Consider the following 15,642-nt stretch of genomic DNA (forward strand, 5'->3'; position numbering starts at 1 on the left):
AGGTCCCTCCCAGCCTGAAGTATCCCTATGGTCCTAAGATCAATGAAATGCTACAGAGCTACAAACCATAGCGTGGTCTGTCACCTACCCTCTCATACGTGCAGCAGCCCCAGCTTGGATACTTGGAATGTATCTATTTCCAAACAGTTTCCCAACAATGGCAAAACCCAGAGATATTCCCATTAAATTGCCCTGATGTGAGCAGTGAGATCAAATGATGCTGCTGATTGCTAGGTCCAAAGCTTTTTATTCCTAATTCATCCAGAAACCTTCTTACTTAAAACCAGGGAGAGTATAAAAACTGGATGGTACTGCACTAGGAAAAAGCCATTTCCACTCTTTGGGGAGGATGGGAGGAGCAGGAATGGCTGCAGCATCCTCCGATGGGGCTCTGCTGGGTACAGAGGAGGAAAACTGTGATTTGTGTGCTGGGGATGAGGAGGAGAAAGCTCCTCTCCAGCCCTGCCTTGAATTATGGTGGCTTTGCATCGTGGGTGGTAAGGACCTCTGCATACTTAAAAGCTTTTGCCTTCTAGCTTGGAGCAAGGCAGGCGATCCATATTAAGATAAATGTAAGAAAGACCAGTCTGAAAAGGATAATTTATTTTCTCCGTTGCACTAAGCAGTGTCTCCAATTCAGATGATTCTGCCAAAAAAATGTGTGGGTAATGAGACAAAAGTATGAGGTGGTTTGTTTCCTATCCGGGCTATCTTTTTCCTCTGGCAGATATCTCCCAGCTTCAAAAAAAATTGTACAGCTTCAGCTAAACAGCCCTGGCTTTCCTGTGCATCCTCTGCATGAAAGTGGTCTCCAAGCCCCTAAATCAATATATTCCTTCCCGTCCCTCTGAGATCACTTATCTGCAGTTACTTCCCCACTCTTCCTGCAGACTGCTGAGCTCGTTGGTTTGCCTATTGAGCTGGGCACATTGCAAGAAAGCTTCAAATTCCCATGCCCCAGCTCAGTTTGCTGGTTCAAAGGCATTTCCCTCTTCTGTCACAGCAAAGCTCTGTCCCTGGAAGCTGTGATTTGTTCTGCCACTCCATCCCCTGCGAGGCCATTTGCCATCAGTGACATAACAAGAAGGCAATTCCTGATGAATAAATAAGACCTTCTCTACAAATGCCCCAGAGTGGTTCTTAGATTTCACTACAAGCCTGCACAGTGGAAATTCAGTGTTTATTTTGGAGGGTTCAGGCAGGGGCAGTGCTGGATCCCCCTCCTGCTCCTTGCTCTGGGGTGACAAGCCCCACAGCCGTGCTGCACCCCCACTTAGAGCAACACCATCCTGCAGCAGGGAGCAGAGGTAACTGAAGACACTTTTACTCCCTCCAGCAAGTTTTGGCTACTGCTTAGCTGGTTTTTGAGCTGTCAGATGACTTTAGGTTGTACCTTGATATAATGTTCCTGGAGCCCCTGGGGCAAACCCTCCCGAGCTCCACACATTTCCCTCTGGGTGCATGCCCCGTGCCAGGGGATGCTGCTGGCCCCTCGCCTCTCTCCGCACAGCCCCGGCCCCTTGCAGGGCTGCGCTTGCTGCATTGCTGCTCCCAGGCTCTGCAGCAGGGATGTGGGGTCCGGGTCTCTCTCGGGCACACGGCACACGCCATGGCTTTCACGGGGTCAGATGGTTCACTTGCCTGCTGGTAAGGAGAGGGAGAAAAATAAATGCATTGGTTTCACAGCAGTTTGTGCAGCAAAGCCACATATCATGGTGTTTCAGGAACAGAGGCAGCAGCTTCCCATCACCACAGCCCTGAGCATCAGTGGGCATGGACAGACCCAGAGGCACCTCCAGATCGGGGAGCCAGGGGTGAGTAGGCCATAGGTCAGCCCTGGCCCTTCCCTGACCGCGGACCATGCGTGTGCACATGGGTTTGTCCTGGCACATCTCTCCTAGGGGTGGATTTCATCCTTGACGCAGAAGGCTTCCCAAGCCATAGGCGTTGGCTGTGTGGTGAGAGGTTGGCTCCAGGAGGCTGTGCTGGCACCTCCGAGCTCGAAAATTTTCCCTCACCCTCATAATTGACATAATTATCCAATTACAGGAGATGTCGACTGAGATTCATGTCAAAGGGGGAGCCAGGAGGATGGCTGCAGCCGGGTGAAATTCTGGCTGAAAAGCAAAATCCCTCGGCTGCGTCTTCTACTTGAACACCAGGAAATTTCCCCTCTTGTCCCTGCCATTCATCTGAGCCACTTCCATTTTATGGTGTTCCTGGTTTTCACCAGGAACCGACCGGGGGTCCTGGCAGAGGCCATGCATTGTTTTATGATTTCACAAACACAGAAAGCCCGTTAGCATTATGTTGCTGCCACAGAGAGCATCCCAAAAACAGCACATGGGTGTCAGGGTGCAGCACGTGCTTTATCTCCTATAAACCATGAAGAAGAAGGAGACGATGGGGAGGAAATCCATCCCAGTGGTGTATCTTACTCATATGCAAAATTTTCTTTTATTGGCTATTTAATGCTTGCAGAGACAGCTCCAAATCGGAGGGCATCTTGGATGCTCACGCTCTGCCTGCTGAGACGGTCACGGCTGGAAGCGATGACTGCAGGTAAACCTTCCCTGCTTCTCTGCGCAAAGCGTTGGCGTCTCCTCGGTACCAGCAAAATGTGATGAGAAACAAAAATGGGCAGTTGCAAACGCCACCGGTAGCACTGAGTGTGTCAGCCACAGTAAAGCGGAGGAGCGCTCAGCAGTGGCCACTTCCCTGCCTGAGGAGAAGCCCCTGGGTTTTGCTCATCTATTTTTAAAGTACATTTTATTGAGACTTATATGTGTGCAGCGGTGCAGAGCCGCAGCTGAGCTCTGAAGAGAAGAAAGCGTTTGAGCTCCTGGACAGGCTTTGCTGGAGATAAGTTGCCTGAAGCGATGTTCAGAGGGGCTTCTGACCCCTTCCCTGCCTGCTGCTGCTGGCGCAGGCTCCAGCATCCCCTGCCCGCGCTGGCCCATTGACCCCGTGGCTGGACACAGGAGATGTTGGTCTCAGCTCTTGTCTCTTAACAGTATTTTTTAATTTGCTTTTCGATTTCTTTTCCTGCCATAGATCCCAAAGGCTGTCACCACCTGGGCAAAGCCTCCTGTGCCTTCCTCCAAGGACAACTGGGAGGGTTGGGTCGGGATGAGCCATCCTTGGGCAGAGGGGACGGGCTGCTCCGTCCAAACCCCCACTCGTGTTCACTGTGTGGCGGTGTAGGGGTGCTGTTTAGGAAGCACCCTTGGGTGTCCCCTCTGGTCGGGGAAGTGGGGTGAGAAGGAAGAAAAGCAAGCTACAGCTGCAGACAGCTCATGGGGGCTCTGGTCTGGGGACCACCTGCACGGTGTCAGTGTCATTTTGCTGTGACCACTGCTGGACGCAGCAGAAACGAACGCAGCAGGAGAACGATCGCTGTGCTCTTCCCCTGCGGTCGGAAACATCTCATGGATACGCTGTGGGCTGGCATGAGCCTGGCAAGCAGCGGTGCCATCCTTTTGAAAGGGATGTGGCTGGGCAGTGGGGCCAAGTCCTGCACCCCAGCCTTACTGCTCCGGGCCACTTGTGTCCTGCCCTCCTCAGTAAGATGAATAAAAGGGGCAGAACAGGCTTTGTCCTGGGCTCAGGTGGTGCACAGCTTTTTCTGCAAGGGAGAATGAGCTAAATAAGGCTTAACTGACTGTTTTTCCAAGGAAGCTGAGCAAGGGTGGGCAGTACGTGGGCTGGGACCTAGCATTGCATGAGTGAAGGTCCAGCTGGCCATGAGGATGTCTCTGGGAGGCTCCCCGAAACACCACAGTTGTGGAGCATGGGCAGATGTGTAGCCAGTGGGCGGCAGACAGACCTCCCCACGCTGGGGCTGCATGGGAGACATGGGGCAGGGGCTGCCACATGAGGAGCATGAGACTGGATTTATACTGAAAGGCTTTTCCAGCCTTATTTCCTGTGTCTCTGCTTCTGTGCTTGGGGATGGATTTCTTTGTCAGTGTAGAAACAAGAAAGTTTGCGTTATCGGGAGGATTTTATTGCCGGATATATGTATCATTTGACCTTTTGCTCTCAGTTGTCCAGGCTGTGCAGCGAGCCCAGAGCTCTCTTTTCTCATCATCATAGAAACTGCTGCTGTCATAGCACGGAAACTTAATTTTAGCCTCAATTTCTGAGGAAACGAGATGCGTAAGCTTATGCTAGCTGTCTGTCCATCTGTCTCACCAGCCAGGAAGCAAGCTGGGTCTGCCTGCTCTCAACAGCTTCTTGATGCCATTGATCATCTCTATCTAGATCTGTCAGGTGGTCCCAGTGGTGAGAAGACCCTACAGGACTGACGGCTGGGTGAGTGAGAGGGATGGAGACCCAACGTGGGAAGGCAGGAGTGTGAGCTGGGTTATTTGTTGCTGGTTTGATCCACCGATGGCCAACATGGGGAGCTGGGGGGGCATGACAGCAGTGCGTGGAGATGGCCCTTCTCCCACCGGAGTTACTGGTTGCCAGCTGGGGACAGGGGTGGGAAACAGGACGTGAGTTACAACGTGATAAGGAGATGAGCAACTGAGGGGTGAAGATTTTGGCCCCAGCTTGGTAGGAAATCAGGCTTTGCTCCTTCTGCCATCCCCAGGAAAACTGGCTACCGCAAAGCAGAGCTCAGGCTGGGTAGCTGGGAGAGGCGGAGGTGGGGGAGAAGCTGCCCGGGGCTGGCCCAACGGGCACGGTTATTTTCCTGTTAGCTCCCCGTGGTCAAATCAGGGCAATGCATTTGCATTTCGTGTGAGGTCCGAGGAACTAGGTGCTTCACCTCCCTCCCTGCCTGCCCCTGCCTCCAGGATCTGCCTGTCTTTAGGAGGCCACATGCTCATTAATTTAACTCCTATTGTGCAGGCTACAACCGCAGCTCAGGAAACCCTGATTTATATTGCCAGTGAGTGCCAAGCGTGGCAGATAGAGGCCAGGGCACCACTTAGCACAGAACAGGGAGGCAAGTGGTCCTTTCTGCCCCCATGGATGTGCTCTCTGAAGTCAGGGCACCCCGGGGCTCATGGGCTTCAGGCGGCAGGAGGACGGTGGAGTGCAGTGAGGAAGGGTTTTCCCATTTCAAAAATAATATTTTGAATAACTAATAGTAACTCCTGGCTCATTTATCCTCTTTTCTGCCTTTCTGGCCCTTTAAACATGTAGGCTTGTTTTTTAAAAAAATCTTTGTCAGATTTTACCCCGAAATAATTCCAAATCTCACAAATTCAAGCACACTATGTATTCCAAACATCATAAGCCCCATGGTGAGGCTGCAGGGGGAAGCACATCTAGATATTACTGGGGCTTGCTTTGCCACATCACTGGCTTTATGGGGATAAAACTGTGCTGCAGACGGGGCTCCAAGTGCCCATGGCGTAATACCCCTAACTTTCTCTAAACTGTTCTAATAACATTTTTAGCAGATCCCAGGTGAAAAGTAACCTTCTCTGACTTATAAATGCCATTTTGCTGTATCCAGACATCTAGCCAATATTTAGAGTCTTGCAAGCTATTTTCATCTGGAGAGAAAACAGCCCCGGGGTGGTATTCAGCGTATTTCAAGGGTTTCTTCTGCTGTTGCTTAGCATTTGTGTCTGTTGCCCATTGGTCTTTTTACCTCCATTTTTAGAGTCACACCTGTTCCCACTTGTGAATATCCAGGCAAACCCATTCCTACAGTTTGTTGTCTGCCTGGGTCTTGCAATGATGTTGCAAGAAAGGAGCTGCATACATCTTCCATTTGTCTGGAGTGGTGGCTTTTGTGCCACTGGACACGAATGGGACCTCCAGGCTCCAATGTGACAATATAAAGGGGAAGCTTTTCAAGGAGAAAAAGAATACCGGGTTGTAGGTTGGTCACCTCCCATGAACCAGATGAGGGTATCCCAAAAAATGTTTTTCAACCCTGAAAGACCTTTTAACTCCAACAGATGAGGCCAGCTCTGCATGCATCCGATTGCATGATGTGACCAGCCATCCTCCCTTGAGAGGAGCAGCCTTCCTTTGCCAGGACTTGCTCTTTCAAGAGCCTTTTTCCCTTCCTGAGCCTTTCAGAGTCAGTGAGCTGTGAAGCAGACCCCTGGGGTGAACCCTACCATGTCCAGGGGGTTTATGTACCCAGCTGAGCTGCACCCCCATCCCAGGCCCTGCATGGCCTATTACTGGTTTTCATCACTATGATGATTTTTGAAAGTAATTTGGGGCAACTGCACACACCCTTAGTTTCATAGGAAGCAATGTCATGATATGCCAGAGCCAAAACCTGCTGCAGAAGGACTAATGTTGGTGGAGATGGGGACACAGAGGTGTGTTGATCTGAGCTTGCCATGGTCTCCCAGAGACACAGTGCTCTTCCCACCTTCCCACCTTCCCAACCCAAGTAGTTTCCAAGTGGCAGCAGCACTGCAGACCAGCTGTAGGGACGTCAGCTCTCACCAGGCTGCGGGAGGAAGGATGCAGCAAAATCAATGGATAGCGTCCATTTACTGTAATGGGCTTTGGTTTGAGTCAATGGGTTTCTTCCTCCTATTAATCATCGTTGCAGTCCACTGTGCAAAGGCAGTGCTGGAAGCTAAAAGGGAAATAATCCCGTCCCTGCAGAGAACGAAGACAACCCATTAGCAATGCACGCAATGGTCTCTCGCTTGCATTTGCTCTGCCTGTCTGTCTTTTAATTGTGAGCAGGGTTACAAGCGGTGGATGGGCTAGGCTCAGTTTATATCCCCATTTTTCATTAAAAGGATTACTCAGAAAGAGGTGTCCTGCACACAGGTTTCCCTGATTAATCCTTGACATTTCTGAGAGTCAGAGGTCTCCCCATGCTATTCAGCTTCCTGACAACCTTTTCTTCTGGCTTAACTGATGCTGAAATTAGATTTTAAAATTACCTGGTAGTCCATGCAACTCCTTATGGAGAAGTCTATATCAGGAGATTGTCTTGCGATGGGAACCGGGTGAAGGCTCCCAGCCATGCTCCACAAACAGCCCCTCGCCCCCTCGTCCCCCCAAAACCCCCATGGGAGCCAGCCGCCACGCGCGCTTGCCCAGCCCAGCCTCACTGGTGTTTGTGCTCAGTGATGGGGAATGGCTGAGCAACCTCCACAAGTGTGTGGGAACCAGATTTTCAGCCCCCAGGGGACTCTCTCACCTGCTCCTTCCAGCGGAGGGTATCAGCAGCGAGGCACCAATACGGGGAAAATCGCTCGTCCGACAGTGCCGGACCCGGGTGCAAGTTGCAGGCTGGTGGGGCCAGGGCTTGGTGAGACCCAGGCAGGACATCCACAGGTCTTGGCTTCCCCCGGGCTGATGAGCCTGTAAGTGAATAATGAAACTGTTGGTGATTAATAGACTTTTTAAATGGGGCTAGGACTTGGAGGCAGTCCAGGGAAACACAAGCTGCTCACAGCTATGGCATGACACACAAAGGAGCTACGCTCGTCAGCTAAATTATTCATTGCCATTTTCCCAGCTCAGCTCTCTTGTTGACCTGGTATCACTGATGAAGAAAGGTCGGCAGAGAATAACTGATGAGGTGGGACCAAAAGAGCAGAAAGTTTGTACGGAGGCTCAGCATGCAGGTAAACATCATGTCAAATGGAAAACAACGGGAAGAGGCAAAGATTGAATTGGGAGGTGAAAAACAAGGACAAGCTGAAAAGCCTGGTGCAGAACTAATGGCAGCGATAAGGGTGGTGAAACTGGCACCAGCATGAGGCTAGAAACTCTGTGTGGACTGGAGTGTGCTCCCAACATTTTGTCGAAGCCAGGAATGAGCACGTACAAGACAGCTCTGCTGAATGGGTCAGGGTGCTGGAGCATGAGAAATGACAACGACCCAGGGATAAGGACCGTGGAAATGAGCCAGCTGAAGAGAAGGCGGCCAGGGCCAGAGCTGCAGAAAATGAAAGATGACATAATGAGAGAAACAGCTAACATGAGATACTGCCCTGCTACTGAAGAGTTGAAAAAGACAGCTGTGATGACTTGGATGCATATCAGGAACAGCCCCTAAAAGATACCCTACATGGCAACGCACATGGCAGTGTGAGGCACCAGAAACAGGAGAATGCCAAGCATGGGGCAGGCAGAGCGAAGAACAAAACTGAGCTAAGCAGTTTGAAGACAAGGGAAGCTATTCCAAAACCAAGAGGGTAGAAAGAAACCTCTTTACTGAGCTGATGGACTACGGGAAAAAAAATAGAAATCCATTGTAATTTTCTTACTTCAACTAATTCACAGAAGGCTTTAAACCTTAACTTGACTCATCCGAAGAGCATCTCTTGCCCAGGGGTCAGAGCTGTTGGGGGTCGGGCAGTGCCCCCGGGAGGGCTGGGAGGGAGCTGGAAGGAGCCGTCCCACCCTGGGGATCCAGAGCTCTCCTCCAGTTCTACTCAGGGCCAAGCCACCAGTGTGCACTCATGGTCCCGTGTGTGTTTGGGGAACACGATTCACAGACAGGCCTGGATATTTTATTGAAACCTGTGGAATAACAGTCTTTAGATCATCTAGGCACCTATATCCCACTGTAATCCTTGGAGCAGCGGTTGGTGCTGAAAGAGCACCATCCTTCCTTAGTTTTTTCTCTACCAAGGAGAGACCACAGGGCATCACAGCTGCCTGCTGGGAGTGGGGCTGGTTCAGGAAGCTTTTCCATGCAGCTCTTTGATGGCTTTCCGAAATTCCTCTTTGCTTTGTTGATTTACATTGAAATTTATATGCGCCTAGCTTGTGTTTTGAAGCTTTGAAGTGTACTTCAGGTAGCAGCAAAGGGGCGGCGGATATTAAATGAATAATTAAATGAAGAGAAGCAGTTAGTACAGACACGAACCAGAAAGCTATACAAAGAAACGATCCCATCACTCTTCTCATCATAAAGATAAAACACGTTCCTTATGCAGATGAGGATATTTGACTTTCAGGAATTCAAATGGGATTGACTTAGTCAAAATAACAAATATGGCCAAGAAAGAAGGCAAGAGCTTCTATTTACATAGTTGAAGGAGCACTCTTCCTCTGGCAGGATGACTTGCACTGCAGTGGCTCTCGTGCCCACCAAAACCAGAGGGGACCATGCCTTTGGGCACAGCTAACAGGGAAACCTAGGGTGGGAATCAGTGCGTCAAGTGAGAACGTGGTTGCTTAAAATTCAATAGAGCAAAGCAGCACTTTGCAAGCAGTGGTGCAGGTTGCGCATCTCGCGCTACCAATCGCCTTCAGGGAGACACCCCAAAACTGCAAACCTCCTTCCTTCCTACCACTAGTGAGGTGCACCCCGTGGCACGAGCGCCTGGGTTCACAGGGCCTCCTCGCTGCAGAACGATTGTGATCACTGAAAAAATGAGGACATGGATAAATAAAGAATTTGTATTTTCTTCTTGCTGATGAAAACCTGTAGCTGTAAATACATATGCAGAGCTGGCCTGACTGATAGATCCATCAGGGCTTGCTCTTCTCCAGGAATTAGCTGTCAGCCCATCAACAGCTGCTGCTCAGAGGCTGAATGTTGTTTCTGCTCCCACAGGCATCAAATCTTCAGTCAATTCCAGCCTGGCTGGCTGCTGTAATCCTTCACCACATCACCTGTGTCACCCTCTTTCCCCTTGGCGGGGGCCCTGGGATGGGAGGGATGCTCAGGCAGGTACCAGTGTTCATCCCAGGTGCCACCAGGCCATACCTCCAGGACCTCCCAGGACAGGTGGCACTCAAGAAAACCTGGGAGAAAGGAAAAAGTATCCTTTTTATTTCCATAGGTCTGTTTTTCAAGCATTCAGAAAGTGCTGGAGGTGGACCCGTGGCTGCAAAAGCAATAAAATTTCTTAGCTTTGTTAGCAGTAGTAATACAGGAGAACGTATAATTGTTTTTCCAGGAGAAAGTATCATTTTAAGGGAATTTTTTAAAGGGAAAATCTAAAGAAAAAGATTGCATAAAATCCTTGAAGCAAGGAAGGAAGCATTGTACTAAAGTAATAAAATTACTTAGCTTCAACCCTTCCATGGTGAAATACTTGGCTTATTCTTTTGTTGTTCTGAAATTCATTTAATGTAAAAAAAAGCCCTGTCAGTTGTTGAAATGACAACAACTGCTTTGCAGGCATCAAAGGATCTGCTTGTCTTTCTCAAGTTTAGTTTCATAGGAAATTCCAAAACTTGTTGGTTTTCATCCAGCAGAGAATAAAAGCCCATTGCAAAACCAGGGAATTCCCCACAAAAATGGAAATTCCAGCTCCCACACAGCGCTAGTTACTGTCATTAGCTTTAGTTTCTTGCTTGCATACTCCCTGGTTTCCCTCTGCTTCCCAGGACTCCCTGATGCAAATGCACGAAGGTGGCACAGTGCTGCCCAGCCACGTCTGTCCCCTCCCCTGCCCTGCTGCAGCCACCAGCCCCTGGGAAAAGCTCCAGCTCAGAAGAGTGAGGAGGGACTGGGAGGTCACCCAGCATGAGAGAAGGATCCCATGTTTCTTTTTGTTTTGCCATCAAAGGCAGTCCACGAACAAAGCAGAAAGGGGCTGGCAGTTTGGCCAAATGCGGTCATGAAGGCTGGGAGTGTCCTCGTACCACTGGGAGGGGACACTTCCTCCAAACTTGCAGGCAAACTGAACTAAGGTTTGGGCAAATTGTCTGCAAAAGGGGAAAATCCATGTCCTGCTAGAACTGCAGCATGAACCAAGCCTGGTTCCTCCTGGGCTTGTCCCTGGCACGAGTGTGCCCACGTGGATCCTCTGCCTAGGCAGGAGTGAATTCTTCTTCTCTACCTAGACAGCTATATCTACCAAATGAATAGGATTACTCCTATTGCAGCTTATCTCCACTTTGTAGTTAGATTATTTGTTGAGGGATGGACAGACGGATGTTGAAGCACTTGTGGGAAAATTGCTTTTCTCCCTCCCCAGCATGACTGTGCCAGCTCATCCTCTTGAAAACTTGGCCAGAAAGGGGTTGAATGTAAAATTATTTAGCACTGGATAAAAAATCCATGGGAAAACCTTTTCCCCATCTCTAGTGTATATTTTTTTTCTATATCTGGTTTCCACACTTCAGCATCACACAGAGAATTGGTTTCCATAGAAAAATCATACCCAACACCAGGAAAATCAGCTTTCTGCTTTTACAAGTAACAAAGCTGCTTGCCCAGGCCAGGAGGTTTCCATCCCAGGCTTGCATTTGTGTGGGCTCACCCTGGCTGCACCCAGGCGTGCAGCCACAGGGAGACATATCCTTCATGGCCCACAGATCCCCAGCACATGCAGGTCCCATGTGCACTTCAGAACACCTGTACATTTGTATTTTATCCCTTGGCATATTTTGGGCCTTTTGCAGCAAAATATTCCAGCATGAAGCTTCCCTTTAGCATGAGAAAGAGGTTGCACAAAAGCCCGAGCTGGGGCTCCACGTTGCAGTCCTTGGAAACATGCTTGCATCATGTGCATGGTTTTTACATAGTCCTGGCAAACATTTCTGGGCACTGCTGCAGCATGCTCAAGAGCAAAGAGTATCATGACCTTCAGGAGCACCCCCACTGGTCCCACATGCAGGTTACACCACTGAGTCCCATCACCCAGTGACGAGGAAAAAGCCCTCAATGAAGGTGAAGACACTATGATTTCAGGTGTTGTTCAAAGATAGGACAGACTGTTTCTGCTCTACCTTGTAGCTTGTCTCTTGCTCATTATTTATTAAGGTAAACAGCAGGCAATCTCCTAAATAAACCCAGGACAGAGGTTAAGCAGGAGTTGAGGATTTGGCTCACTGACGTTGCTGCACAGTCAGAGCCAACACCATGGAGAGTTGTCCCCGAGAACAGAGCTTCCTTCCAAATGAAAAACCCAGGGAGAGCTTATGGGCTCTGCAGTGTCCCTCGGAGATTGCTGGGGCGTGTGAATGGCTGCTTCACTGGCTGCAGAAACGTTGCGTCCCACACCACCGAGTGGGAAGCGCGATTCATGTGGACTGAGCTGCGCCAGAAGTAGGATGCTTGGGGCTCGCAATCTCCTGCCAATGCAGAACTGCTTTGGAGTCCCACAGAGTGGGTTTTCTTCTGTGGAGAGGGTTGTGGCACCGGAATCCTGCTCTACATAGGCAGTAAAAATGAAACAACCTGCAATAAAAGCAACCTGGCATGTTATTTATGAAAAAACTTGCCCCACGAACAGTGGGTTTAGATTTAAGCCTTAACATAAAGGATGGTTGAGCCCTTAAGTGTCCTGCTCAAATGCCTCCTATGACATTGATATCCAAGAGTGGTTTAGACCTCTGACTTCCCAGTCAGTCCTTATAGCCTGGCTGAGGAGCAGAGCCTCTATTCAAACCATAATCTATAGGTACCTCCCCAGGGTGTTTTGATGGCTTCTCTTTATTGACCACATAAGCAGGCAGGGTCTGGGAATGCTGGATAATTGTGGTTTGAATTGTTGACTACTCTCTCAAACACAAACTCCAGAGCAGCCACCACTGCCAATTGTCTGTGCCATAGAAAATGCCCTGCATAACATCTTAGTCTCTTTTTGAGACATTTGTCTAACCCAAGACACCATTGATCTGGACAGAGGTTCTTACATAAAGATTTTTCCCCAAATAGAACTCCAAATAAAATTCCATGATTAAAACCTTAATAACTACCTAAACAACTTCAGCTTAATTGTCAGCTCCAGCTGAACAGACCCTTTGGGATGTTAGGGAATTATAGCTAATGCAAACAGAACTCTGATGTATTTCTTCACAATATTGTGTTAAGTAAAATCCTTGAATTCCTCCAGTGTTGTTTTAAAGAACTGTGTGTGATAAGTCAACTTGGTTATGTGCTCTGTGTGAAAAATTGCCAAATATCCCGCAGGGCAAATATGAAAAAACAGCAGAGAAGACATTCTGAAGAAATGAAACTTTATTGACTTTTTTGTCCCACCTTCAAAGGCCATCAGTCAAATATTGTTGAAGACTGCGATTTCACAATTTTATTGCATTTCCAGAGGGGGGGCAGTAAAGTGAAACTCATGTTGGCATATCATTGATTGTGTGATTTTTCTTTTTCAAACCAAAAAAGAAACAAAGCAAGAGAGAGAACAGTGATGAAGAGCAAGGAAACAATGAGAGTCCTTGATTCAGTCCCTTCTGATATCAATGAGAGCTGGCACTGGTCTATCACAAGGACAGGATTCACAAGAAGAGAAATAAGACGGAAAAGCAAAATTCACCATCAGGGAATCTTCTGAGAAATCAGGAAAATCTAGATCCCATACTTGGGTTTTGTAGTTTGGGTTTTTTTAAGTCGAGAAATAATGAGTAGTGACACAGGTATCTATTTAGTCTACAGTATATTTTCTTGATTTTTTTCTCCTTTGCAGTTGCCAAATACTGCTGCTCTAGCAGATCAAAATGGAATAAGGGCTTTTACTCTGTGCCATATCATGTTTCTGTTTTGCAAGTGGTATGCCTTGAAGAGAAAAACCAGCACATGATAAACCTATTAATTCACAGAGAACCACCCATTGTGGGAGCTGAAGTTCAGCAGCAGAAGTCCCACCGATGAGTCAGTGCACAGGGGCACAGTTGTCCTTCAAATCCTCCGCTCACACCAGCCCAACCGCTGCACAGTTGCATTGGCTTTCTCTGTTTATCTGACCAGAAAGAGGTAGGATCCAGTCTACCATCTTGTTTCTACCATCCTCTCCAAACCTTTTAAAGTCTCAAATCATACACTCCATAACCAGAGGCCACCTTTGATTATTCTCTTAGCCAAATGTCTCGTACTTCAACGGACAGAAGTTTTCTCTTTCTTCCTAACTGTTTAGACTGCATATAGACTCTATCATCTTTTTATCTATTTATATATATTCTTACCTATTGCCAGTATAGTCCCTATCTCAAAGAACTTACACTATGAGCTTGAGAACAGAGATTCAATTCCTCCCATGCCTTAAATGCCTTTTGAGATATTAATTGTTAAGGACTGCTATGAATGACACCAGGTGAAGATCCGACACTGATAATTTACAGAAGCGATAACTTTTAAATGCAATCTCCTAAGTGAGTTTGTGATGTGAGCAACAACAGAAGAGGAGGAACTGGGGAGAGCTGTGTGCTGAGGAGGCAACAAGGGACGCCAAGGATGAATGAAATTCCATGTGAAAGGGTAAAACTGAGGAGGGTCCAGGCAATAAATAATCTGAGGTAGCTTGTGCTAAATTATAGCACCCAGATGTGGGTGAATTGCTGCCTTGAGGTGGTGTCACAGGTGAACTAAAAATGTGCAGGGGCCTTCAGAAGTTTTCCTAAGATCCTGTTTCCAGATGTTGCTTCTCAGGGTTTGGGTCCAGCTGGAGATGGAACAACATGAGTTCAAATGCTGCCAGTCATGGATGCTTCTTCCTGAAAGGCTGTGAGAAGCTGTTTTTCTTAACGTTTCAAATGAAACATCCTTGAAATGTTGGTAAGTGTGACAGTGTGATGAAAGGGATTTACAGCAGAGCTGCCTGGAATGTGTATGAGGGGACAACAACAAGCAAGGGATGAAGCAAAGAAAGCAAGCAGAGCTGTAAATGAGTGAAAATATAGTTTATTTATTAACATGGAATTTAACATCCTGATAATAATCCAGTTGTTCACTGTTACACCAGAATATGTGTTATACATTAGTGTCTCCTGCAAGGCTGTTTCTTTTAGCAGTGGGAGCCTTCCTTTCCTGCTGGACTTTGAATCCGATTTCCAGATTATCTTAATTACTTTCCAACCGAGTCAAGATACTTGAATATTTCTTTTGGAATTGTCCAAAATGAGCTTTTTCTTCTTTTCTTGGATATTCACTTCTATTTCTGTAGAGAGTTCATGAAGTGCCTCGTCTCAAAATCTTGTGCAGCTGACTAGTTTCAATGGCAGCTTAGCATACAAAAGGCTTTGTCCGAAGAGACCCTTGGCACTGCTGCGGATGAAATGCATTAAACGATCTATGTGAAACTGCCCGATCAGACAAGTATTTTCCAGTAAACTTAAAGAGAGGAGAGTATCCAAGTTCCCTGGACAACTCTGAACAATTTTGCAGCTATTTCTGTGGTGGCAGTGGCTGATGAGAAAGGAAGTGAATGATGGGGAGATGCATTGAGCCGCTTATCTCTGTCATGTCTTGATTAATACAACAGAGAGGCTGAAGCTGTAATTGAACACAGGGTCCTGTGCTGAAGTCACTAACGGAAACGTGCTTTGATGGGAGGAGAGCAGATAGGCCAAGCGGGATCTGATATGCAAATATTGCTAAATATTATCTTTACATAAGTGTTAAGGAGAAAAAAATGAGAAAAGAAAAATGGGCTCTTCTCTGGGTTTGAAATATTAAACAGAGGCCAAATGATCAGTTCTGAGTTCTGAAAAGCCTGCTTATGTGAATCACTGAAGAAATGAAGATGTGAACCTTATTTAATGTATTAGTTCCTGAAATGGGACTTTGGGCTTTTCACTGTGCAAAAACGTTCCCTGAAAGTAACTGCTTTATCAGTAGGAGTAGCACCATCCAGAGTTAATTCCCTACTGAAATCAGCATTGCCTTGTGTGAGGTCCAGGACAGTCCTTGGCTCTCGTGAGTGGTTCTCCTTCCTTGTGCAGAGGTGCTTAAAACAGCGAGAGTGTAGCTGGGTGACAGCTCTAGTTCATGGGACTGGACTT

The 15,642-nt window shown here is 47.8% G+C and overlaps 1 long non-coding RNA gene across 1 annotated transcript in view; it reads right to left on the bottom strand.

The window, feature by feature from the left end:
• Window positions 1-347: 347 nt before the first annotated feature.
• Window positions 348-15,642, bottom strand: part of LOC142599914 (uncharacterized) — a 41,414-nt gene continuing 26,119 nt past the window's right edge. The window contains exons 2-4 of the long non-coding RNA XR_012833380.1: window positions 7,139-7,302; window positions 6,427-6,585; window positions 348-1,644 (exon numbers count right to left, since the gene is read on the bottom strand). This is a non-coding gene — a long non-coding RNA (uncharacterized LOC142599914). The remainder of the gene's footprint in view (window positions 1,645-6,426; window positions 6,586-7,138; window positions 7,303-15,642) is intronic.

This window comes from Balearica regulorum, chromosome 1 (genome assembly GCF_011004875.1).
Source record: "Balearica regulorum gibbericeps isolate bBalReg1 chromosome 1, bBalReg1.pri, whole genome shotgun sequence".
NCBI classification, from domain to species: Eukaryota; Metazoa; Chordata; class Aves; order Gruiformes; family Gruidae; genus Balearica; species Balearica regulorum.